Consider the following 10,812-nt stretch of genomic DNA (forward strand, 5'->3'; position numbering starts at 1 on the left):
AAAAGACAGAAATTTGTGGATCTCTCCTCTGTAAACTGAGTGTGTTTTTTTTTTCTTGTACCTTGTGTATGTATATGCCACCTCTTGCAATGGTTGAATATCAACTAATTCTTTTTGATATAATGACTCTGTGTATTCCTTCCATCTTCTTTTGATGCTTCCTGTGTCATTTAATATTTTTCCCATGGAATGCTTCACTATTGCAACTCGAGGCTTGAATTTTTTCTTCAGTTCTTTCAGCTTGAGAAACGCCAAGCATGTTCTTCCCTTTTGGTTTTCCATCTCCAGCTCTTTGCACATGTCATTATAATACTTTACTTTGTCTTCTCGAGAGGCCCTGTGAAATCTTCTGTTCAGTTCTTTTACTTCATCAATTCTTCCTTTTGCTTTAGCTGCTCGACGCTCAAGAGCAAGATTCAGAGTCTCCCCTGACATCCATCTTGGTCTTTTCTTTCTTTCCTGTCTTTTCAGTGACCTCTTACTTTCTTCATGGATGACGTCCTTGATGTCGTTCCACAACTCGTCTGGTCTGCGGTCACTAGTGTTCAATGTGTCAAATCTATTCTTGAGGTGGTCTCTAAATTCAGGTGGGATATACTCAAGGTCATATTTTGGCTCTCGTGGACTTGCTCTGATCTTCTTTAGTTTCAGCTTGAACTTGCATGTGAGCAACTGATGGTCTGTTCCACAGTCGGCCCCTGGCCTCATTCTGACTGATGATATTGAGCTTTTCCATCGTCTCTTTCCACAGATGTAGTCAATTTGATTTCTGTGTGTTCCATCTGGCAAGGTCCATGTGTATGGTCACTGTTTATGTTGGTGAAAGAAGGTATTTGCAATGAAGAAGTCATTGGTCTTGCAAAATTCTATCATTCGATTTCCGGCATTATTTCTATCACCAAGGCCATAGTTTCCAACTACTGATCCTTCTTCTTTGTTTCCAACTTTCACATTCCAATCGCCAGTAATTATCAATGCATCTTGATTGCATGTTCGATCAATTCAAGACTGCAGCAGCTGATAAAAATCTTCTATTTCTTCATCTTTGGCCCTAGTGGTTGGTGCGTAAATTTGAATAATAGTTGTATTAACTGGTCTTCCTTGTAGGCGTATGGATATTATCCTATCACTGACAGCGTTGTACTTCAGGATAGATCTTGAAATGCTTTTTTTGACTATGAATGCAACACCATTCCTCTTTGAGTTGTCATTCCCAGCGTAGTAGACTATGTGATTGTCCGATTCTAAATGGCCAATACCAGTCCATTTCAGCTCACTAATGCCTAGGATATCGATGTTTATGCATTCTATTTCATTTTTGACGATTTCCAATTTTCTTAGATTCATACTTCATACATTCCAGGTTCCGAGTATTAATGGATGTTTGTAGCTGTTTCTTCTCATTTTGAGTCGTGCTGAAGGAAGAAGTCCAAGCTGCTCTGAAAGCATTGGTGAAAAACAAGGCTCCAGGAATTGAAGGACTATCAATTGAGATGTTTCAACAAACAGATGCAACGCTGGAGGTGCTCACTCGTCTATGCCAAGAAATATGGAAGAAGCTTCCTGGCCAACTGACTGGAAGAGATCCATATTTATGCCTATTCCCAAGAAAGCCAATCCAACCGAATGTGGAAATTATGGAACAATATCATTAATATCACACGCAATCAAAATTTTGCTGAAGATCATTTAAAAATGGCTGCTGCAGTATATCGACAGGGAACTGCCAGGAATTCAGGCTGGTTTCAGAAGAGGACATGGAACCAGGGATATCATTGCTGATGTCAGATAGATCCTGGCTGAAAGCAGAGAGTACCAGAAGGATGTTTACCTGTGTTTTATTGACTATGCAAAGGGATTCAACTGTGTGGATCATAACAAACTATGGATAACACTGTGAAGAATGGGAATTCCAGAACGCTTAATTGTGCTCATGAGAAACCTTTACATAGATCAAGAAGCAGTTGTTCGGACAGAACAAGGGGATACTGATTGGTTTAAAGTCAGAAAAGGTGTGCGTCAGGTTTGTATTCTTTCACCATACCGATTTAATCTGTATAGTGGACAAATAATCCGAGAAGCTGGACTATATGAAGAAGAACGGGGCATCAGGATTGGAGGAAGACTCATTAACAACCTGTGTTATGCAGATGACACAACCTTGCTTGCTGAAAGTGAAGAGGACTTGAAGCACTTGGTAATGAAGATCAAAGACCACAGCCTTCAGTATGGATTGCACCTCAACATAAAGAAGACAAAAATCCTCACAACTGGACCAATGAGCAACATCATGATAAATGGAGAAAAGACTGAAGTTGTCAAGGATTTCATTTTACTTGGATCCACAATCAAAAGCCCTGGAAGCAGCAGTCAAGAAATCAAAAGACACATTGCATTGGGCAAATCTGCCGCAAAGGACCTCTTCAAAGTGTTGAAGAGCAAAGGTCACCCTGAAGACTAAGGTGCTCCTGACTCAAGCCATGGTATTTTCAATCACTTCATATGCATGTGAAAGCTGGACAATGAATAAGGAAGACCGAAGAAGAGTTGACACCTTTGAATTGTGGTGTTGGAGAAGAATATTGAATATACCATGGACTGCCAAAAGAACGAACAAATCTGTCTTGGAAGAAGTGCGACCAGGATGCTCCTTAGAGGCAAGGATGGCGAGACTGTCTTCCATACTTTGGACATGTTGTCAGGAGGGATCAGTCCCTGGAGAAGGACATCATGCTTGGCAGAGTACAGGGTCAGCGGAAAAGAGGAAGACCCTCAACAATGTGGATTGACACAGTGGCTACAACAATGACCTCAAGCATAACGATTGTGAGAATGGCGCAGGACCGGGCAGTGTTTCGTTCTGTTGTGCATAGGGTCGCTATGAGTCAGAACAGATTCGAGGGCACCTAACAGCAACAAGAAATGTATGTATATGAAGCACAGGTAAGAAACTGATATGCATGTGTTGAGATTTTAATTTGTAAATTCTTGACCTTCCTAAACAAAAATATTTACAACTCCTGATTAGTATTTATAAATAAATATATCATTCTGTTAACACGTATTTGTTGAGATCTCCTACGTGCAATGTTCTACGAGGATTACAAAGAAGTGTAAGAACTAGCTCCTGTTTAAATGATGGGAACTTCACATTTTAAAGAACACTTTCACTCTACTCTACTTACTGAACATTTTCCTCCCAACAACCCAGTGAGGTAGGTTTAAGTCTCATTTGACAGGTGGGGCTACAGAAGCTCAGAAAGTTTGAGTCATCTATCCCCGATCACAACTGGCAGAATTGATTGTCCTACCCAGGTCTTCTGGTTCCAATTTCTGTTCCCTTATCGTTAAAAATTTTTTTCTTTTTTTTAATCGTTATGTCACAGTCTATCTGGGGAATAAAACATCCCATCCATGAAGAGTTTAACCCATGATTCAAAGCAGACTATGACAAATTCCAACTAAACAGCCAAATATAGCAGGAAGCACACTTCTCTAACTCCATTGTAGTATTCTAGAAAGGAAGGACACCATTGACCTGGTTGGCTTCCTCTGAGCACCAAACTCATGGGTTGCAAATGTTCTTACGAACCCTGAAGGGATTATTTAATTTAGGACTTAAAAAGTAAAGATCAAACAACAGGCACATAGACCAGTGGAACAGAGTTGAGAACCCAGATATAAATCCATCCACATAGGAGCAGCTGATATTTGACAAAGGCCCAGTGTCAGTTAATTGGGGAAAAGATAGTCTTTTTAACAAATGGTACTGGCATAACTGGATATCCATTTGCAAAAAAAATGAAACAGGACCCATACCTCACACCAAGCACAAAAACTAACTCCAACTGGATCAAAGACCTAAACATAAAGACTAAAACGATAAAGATCATGGAAGAAAAAATAGGGACAACCTTAGGAGCCCTAATACAAGGCATAAACAGAATACAAAACATTACCAAAAATGACGAAGAGAAACCAGATAACTGGGAGCTCCTAAAAATCAAACACCTATGCTCATCTAAAGACTTCACCAAAAGAGTAAAAAGACCACCTACAGACTGGGAAAGAATTTTCAGCTATGACATCTCCGACCAGTGCCTGATCTCTAAAATCTATATGATTCTGTCAAAACTCAACCACAAAAAGACAAACAACCCAATCAAAAAGTGGGCAAAGGATATGAACACACACTTCACTAAAGAAGATATTCAGGCAGCTAACAGATACATGAGAAAATGCTCTCGATCATTAGCCATTAGAGAAATGCAAATTAAAACCACGATGAGATTCCATCTCACTCCAACAAGGCTGGCATTAATCCAAAAAACAAAATAATAAATGTTGGAGAGGCTGCGGAGAGATTGGAACTCTTATACACTGCTGGTGGGAATGTAAAATGGTACAACCACTTTGGAAATCTATCTGGCATTATCTTAAACAGTTAGAAATAGAACTACCATACAACCCAGAAATCCCACTCCTCGGAATATACCCTAGAGAAACAAGAGCCTTCACACAAACAGATATATGCACACCCATGTTTATTGCAGCTCTGTTTACAATAGCAAAAAGCTGGAAGCAACCAGGTGTCCATCAACGGATGAATGGGTAAATAAATTGTGGTATATTCACACAATGGAATACTACGCATCGAAAAAGAACAGCGACAAATCTGTGAAACATTTCATAACATGGAGGAACCTGGAAGGCATTATGCTGAGCGAAATTAGTCAGAGGCAAAAGGACAAATATTGTATAAGACCACTATTATAAGATCTTGAGAAATAGTATAAACTGAGAAGAACACATACTTTTGTGGTTACGAGGCGGGGAGGGAGGGAGGGTGGGAGAGGGTTTTTTACTGATTAATTAGTAGATAAGAACTGCTTTAGGTGAAGGGAAGGACAACACTCAATACATGGAAGGTCAGCTAATTGGACTGGACCAAAAGCAAAGAAGTTTCCGGGATAAAATGAATGCTTCAAAGGTAAGTGGAGCAAGGGCGGGAGTTTGGGGACCATGGTTTAAGGGGACTTCTAAGTCAATTGGCAAAATAATTCTATTATGAAAACATTCTGCATCCCACTTTGAAATGTGGCGTCTGGGGTCTTAAATGCTAACAAGCGGCCATCTAAGATGCATCAATTGGTCTCAACCCACCTGGAGCAAAGGAGAATGAAGAACACCAAGGTCACACGACAACTAAGAGCCCAAGAGACAGAAAGGGCCACATGAACCAGAGACCTACATCATCCTGAGACCAGAAGAACTAGTTGGTGCCCGGCCACAATCGATGACTGCCCTGACAGGGAGCACAACAGAGAACCCCTGAGGGAGCAGGAGATCAGTGGGATGCAGACCCCAAATTCTCATAAAAAGACCATACTTAATGGTCTGACTGAGACTAGAGGAATCCCGGCGGTCATGGTCCCCAAACCTTCTGTTGGCACAGGACAGGAACCATCCCCGAAGACAACTGCTCAGACATGAAAGGGACTGGACATGGGTAGGAGAGAGATGCTGATGAAGAGCGAGCTAATTATATCAGGTGGACACTTGAGACTGTGTTGGCATCTCCTGTCTGGAGGGGGGATGGGGGGATAGAGAGAGTTGGAAGCTGGCAAAATTGTCACGAAAGGAGAGACTGGAAGGGCTGACTCATTAGGGGGAGAGCAAGTGGGAGTACAGAGTAAGATGTATATAAACTTATATGTGACAGTCTGACATGATTTGTAAACGTCTACTTGAAGGTCAATAAAAGTTAATTAAAAAAAAAAAAGTAAAGATCACAAAAAATGATTGAGAGAATACCTGGGCTCAAACTGTGGAGCGAGAACTAGACATCGTTAAGTAAAATTCCGTACATAGCAAACTACAAATAATAGACAATGCGGTAGTTCCAATATTCATTTTCAATCATTCCTCATCAAGGAACTGTTGAAAACTTTAGCTGGGCATTTTTTTTCCTTTGTAAGTACTTAAATATATTTTTAAAACATAGATGTCAAATTAAAGATGTGTAAAAGGAAATCTAATCTAGGAAGACTCAGGAAGTGGTTGGGGGTGTACTTGGGAAGGGGCACGGGGGAATAATTTAGGGTAATGGAAGGAAACATTCTATAGTTTGATTTGGGCGGTAGTTACTCAGATGTCTGCAACTCACAGGATGGGAAGCTTTGAGATCTGAATTATTCATTGTATGTTAAACATAAATTTTTCTGAATGTGCTAAAGAGTGTAGAGTTTTTCAAAATTCTTTTAGGGGTATGTTAGGGAAAAAAAAGTTTGATAACCATTGTTGTAGGCATACATGGAAAAAGACTCTTGTTTTTCAAGATTCTACTTTTTCTTTTGGTTTCTCATAAGCATGCAACCTGTGAGATAAAGCGATCCCCAACACTACATAATTTGACTAATCTGGTTATTTATGTTTTTGTGGTTGTCAGCTTTAATATTTTTTTAATAGCCACCTTGGATTTTTATGCTTAAGAATATTCTCTAACAAAATAGAAGTGAAGGATGGGGAATAAAATTAACTAGGGAAAAGGTTATTTGTAAATGAATGAATGTATTTTTCAGTTTGTCTTGGTAATTGCACTCTCTCAGATCCTCGACTTGGGAGGGAGAATGAAGTGATCAAAGTAAATTTTCATGTAAATGGAGTTCCCAGATTCATAGTTTAGTTCTAAAGAACTTCCCCTCAAATTCTATTTGGGTTTAGAAGGAAAAATGTCCTGGAACACAGGCATTTACATAAATAAATGTACGGATGCAATAGGTCACACCAAGTGGAGATGCTCAATACTGACATTTTGATCCCTGACTTAGCCCTGGTTGTTATTTCTCAGCAAATCATTGATTCAGCTTAAAAAAAAAAAAAAACCAAACCCATTGCCATGGAGTCGATTCCAACTCATAGCAACTCTATAGGACAGGGTACAACTGCTCCACACAGGGTTTCCAAGGAGCACCTGGTAGATTCAAATTGCCAACTTTTTGGTTAGCAGCCGAACTCTTAACCACTACACCACGAGGGTTTCCATAAATTCCGCTATGCTATAAAAACCTTAATAGCCAGCAGAATCTCTTGCAAATAGGGCTGAAGCCCCGGCCTTTTTTAATCTTCTGACCCAGTGAAATCAATTGACAAGGTGGCCTGTCCATCAATGAATAATATTCCCATCTCCTGGTCTTTTCTCACATAAGCTACATAGCTTCTAGAGATTTTGTCAGCTGTCCATATTTTTTCTATTTGGTCTCTGTTCAGAAAGGCTAGCTCATTGTTCTTCCATGGTTGAGATGGTCTCTTGGCTTTCAGAACTGTGAGCCAAATCCAGGAATTCTACTGAGCTGCAAGGATCAAGAAGTTTGGCTTTTTTTCCTTTATGTATAGGTCTTCGGGTATAATAACTAGAACTGAAATGGTTCTTGGTCAATCAGGGACATCAATGTTTTTCTTTTCCTTCTTTTCAGGTATGGCAGCGATCAGACAGGAGAAAAAATGGGCTAACTTGGAACAACCTGAGTACCAAGCCAGAAACAATACCTTCTGTCTGGAGAGTTAAATAGCTCTCACTCAGTAACACTACCACTCTTCAGTTAAGGATGTAGAGTCCTCAAGGTCATCATTTTTTCCACTTCGTTCATCTTTTGGTCACTCACTCTCCTTACTTGTTCATTCAGTCATCTTTTGGTCACTCACTCTCCTTACTTGTTCATTCAGTACCCGCAGCTTCACCATTTATTCCAACACCTAATTGCTCTGATACCTATGCATTCGAAACGCACAAGTTATCTACAGTGCCCAAATCAATTTGTTGTTAGTTGTCATTGAGCCAGCTCCAACTCATGGCAACCTTAGGCACAAGAGAATGAAAGGGTGCCTGGTCCTGTGCCATCTTTATGATTGTTGGTACGTCTGAGTCCATTGTTGCGTCTATTATATCAAAACAATTGTAGTCCCTATATCCTTCTCTAGGATTTCTGCATTTATGCTGTGAGATAGGCATCACGGAAACAATGGCCTCTTTGGTTCTTTTACTGGAGCTAGAACTTCCCTCTGTGCTTTGCTTCAGTTGGTCTTGGCTTGGAGTATCCATGCTGTGACCCTTAGTGACAATGACAAGATTCTTTCTTAGCATATTATAGAGAAGATTTCTTGTATCTTTCACAGAGAAGCTCTGACGTGCAAATAGTTCTCCCAAAAGATTTCCACCATCGTATGTTGTCCTTGTGTGCCATGGAGTTGATTCCAACTCATAGCGACCCCATGTGAGAGAGTAAAACTGCCACATAGGGTTTCCTAGGCTGTAATCTTTATGGGAGCAGATCTCCCATGGAGCTGCTGGGTGGGTGAGAACCACCGATCTTTCGGTTAGCAGCCAAGTTCTTAACCATGGAGCCATCAGGGCTCCTTCCACCGCAGTATCCGAATCAAAACAAACAAACCAGCCTGTTGCTGTCCAGTCAGTTCTGACTCATAGTGACCCTATAGGACAGAGCACGACTGCCCCATAGGGTTTCCAATTGTAGCTGGTGGATTCAAACTGCCAAGCTTTTGGTTATCACCCCGGCATTTAACCACTGTGCCACCAAGGGTCCACCACAATATGTTGTCTTTAGGTGACATCCAGTCAGTGCCGACTCATAGTGAACCTATGTACAATAGAACAAAACACTGCCCGGTCCTGCACCATCCTCATGATCATTGTTATGTTTGAGCCCATTGTTGCAGCCACTGTGTCAGTCCGTCTCATTGAGGGTCTTCCTCTTTTTTGCTGACCCTCTACTTTACCAAGCAAGATGTCCTTCTCCAGGGACTGGTCCCTCCTGATAGCATGTCCAAAGTATGTAAGATGTAGCCTCACCATCTCCGCTTCTAAGGAATATTCTCGCTGTACTTCTTCCAAAACAGATTTGTTTGTTCTTTTGGCAGTCTATGGTATATTCAATATTCTTTGCCAACACTGTAATTCAAAAGTATCAATTACTCTTCGGTCTTCCTTATTTATTGTCCAGCTTTCGCATGCATATGAGGCAATTGAAAACACCATGGCTTGGTGTCAGGTGCACCTTAGTCCTTAAAGGGACGTCTTTACTTTTTAACATTTTAAAGAGATTTTTTGCAGCAGATTTGCCCGATGCAACACATTGTTTGATTTCTTGACTGCTGCTTCTATGAGTGTTGATTGTGGATCCAAGTAAAATGAAATCCTTGACAACCTCAATCTTTTCTCCATTTATCATGATGTTGCTTATACACCCACAGTATACCATAGGCTAATCCTGCTGGTCATAAAGCTACTTGCCTGTTAACACTCGCCTAGATAATGCACAACCTCCTTAACAGTGCACGTTTCACCTTTGTACCTGCTGCCTGCAAAATCTTCAAAAGTGGCACTTGTGGTCGTAGGGGTTATAAACATAAAATCAATCTGATTGATTTGTTCTGGGGAGAACCTGCAAGCACTATCCAATGTTGAACACTAGGCAGAGGTGGAAAATAATCTCATCTTGGCACTGAAGAATTTGCAGTCTGTTGATCAAACCTCACAGCCAGTCTCTGGGTTGCTCTACAGCCGAGTCTGGAGGGTGTCAGTCACGGGTCCTAAAGCCTCAGCAGCATTTTGAAGCAATGAGTAGCCGAGCATTTTTAAGAGACACTTTCTGACCCGATCCAATCTTTGTGTTCTTCTTTCACTGCCCATGCTCTGCATTATTTGCAAGGTCTCTCAGTTTCACACGAGTGAGAAAGGCCATAGTGTTGTCATTGAGTATAGTGATTCTGAAGCAAGATTCCTTGGGTTTGGATTCTGGTTAGCTGTGTGACTGTAAGCAACTTACCTAACTGTTGTCAGCTTCAGTTTTCCTGACCTGTAAATTTCCCAAAAGCCAAGGGGAGGCAGTACTTTAGCACACCTGTAACACATTCCCAGCCAGGTGTCATGAAATTAGACATACAAACAATGTTGAATTGGCAAATGTTGTGTTATGTGTATTTTTAAAACACACACAATCCGGATGCCCAGGCCAGTACAGCTCAATTAAATAAAAATTTCTGGAGGTGGGGTCCTGGGAAGTTAGTATTGTTTTTTAATACCTCCCTGTCTGGGTGATTTTAATGTATAGCCAGTGTTGAGAAACACTGGGCTATGGAAAAAACCACAAGGATGGTGAGAAAGATGGTGGCCATGTGGAGTTCTTGATGGGCTCGGGCCCTTTTTTCACAGCATAGCATAGTTGTTAAGGCATGGACCCTGGGGCAGTGAAGGCCTGCTGGGCTCTAATCCTGCTTTGTGCCACTTCCTAGTGATGTGATGCTGGGCAAGTTACTAAGTCTCTCTTTGCCTCAATTTCTTTAAAATGGGAATGATTATAATAACAACTATCTCGTAGGGCATTTAGGAGGATTAAATTAGTAAATGTAAAGTGCTTATTACAATGATCAGCACATAGTAAGTGCTATGTCAGTGTTTGCTCGTTTAAATACATATAAATACCTATTTTATTCTTTCTGATGGGGGATCATGGACAGTTTCTCACCCTCGTTTGTTCCACTCCATCCTCAGTGCTAGGTTCTTGGGCAGGAACCACACCTCTGATTCAGTGCTCAATAAACATTTGAGGAATGCATGGTTGAATGGCTACAATGCCCCCTTGTGTATTCAGTAGGAAAAAATAACAAAACGTACAGTTGGTTCTCCATATCAGTATGGGTATCGTGACCAACTGTCTACCAATGGTGCTAAAATCAAGAAAGCCCTAGGCAAACTGGGACGAGTTGGTCACTCTAAGGATGGGCATCACCCAA

At 40.9% G+C, this 10,812-nt stretch overlaps 1 pseudogene; it reads right to left on the reverse strand.

The window, feature by feature from the left end:
• Positions 1–7,053: 7,053 nt before the first annotated feature.
• LOC126069048 (protein Mdm4-like) lies at positions 7,054–9,514 on the reverse strand (annotated as a pseudogene).
• Between the last annotated feature and the right edge of the window lie 1,298 nt (positions 9,515–10,812).

This window comes from Elephas maximus, chromosome X (assembly GCF_024166365.1).
Source record: "Elephas maximus indicus isolate mEleMax1 chromosome X, mEleMax1 primary haplotype, whole genome shotgun sequence".
Classification (NCBI taxonomy): domain Eukaryota; kingdom Metazoa; phylum Chordata; class Mammalia; order Proboscidea; family Elephantidae; genus Elephas; species Elephas maximus.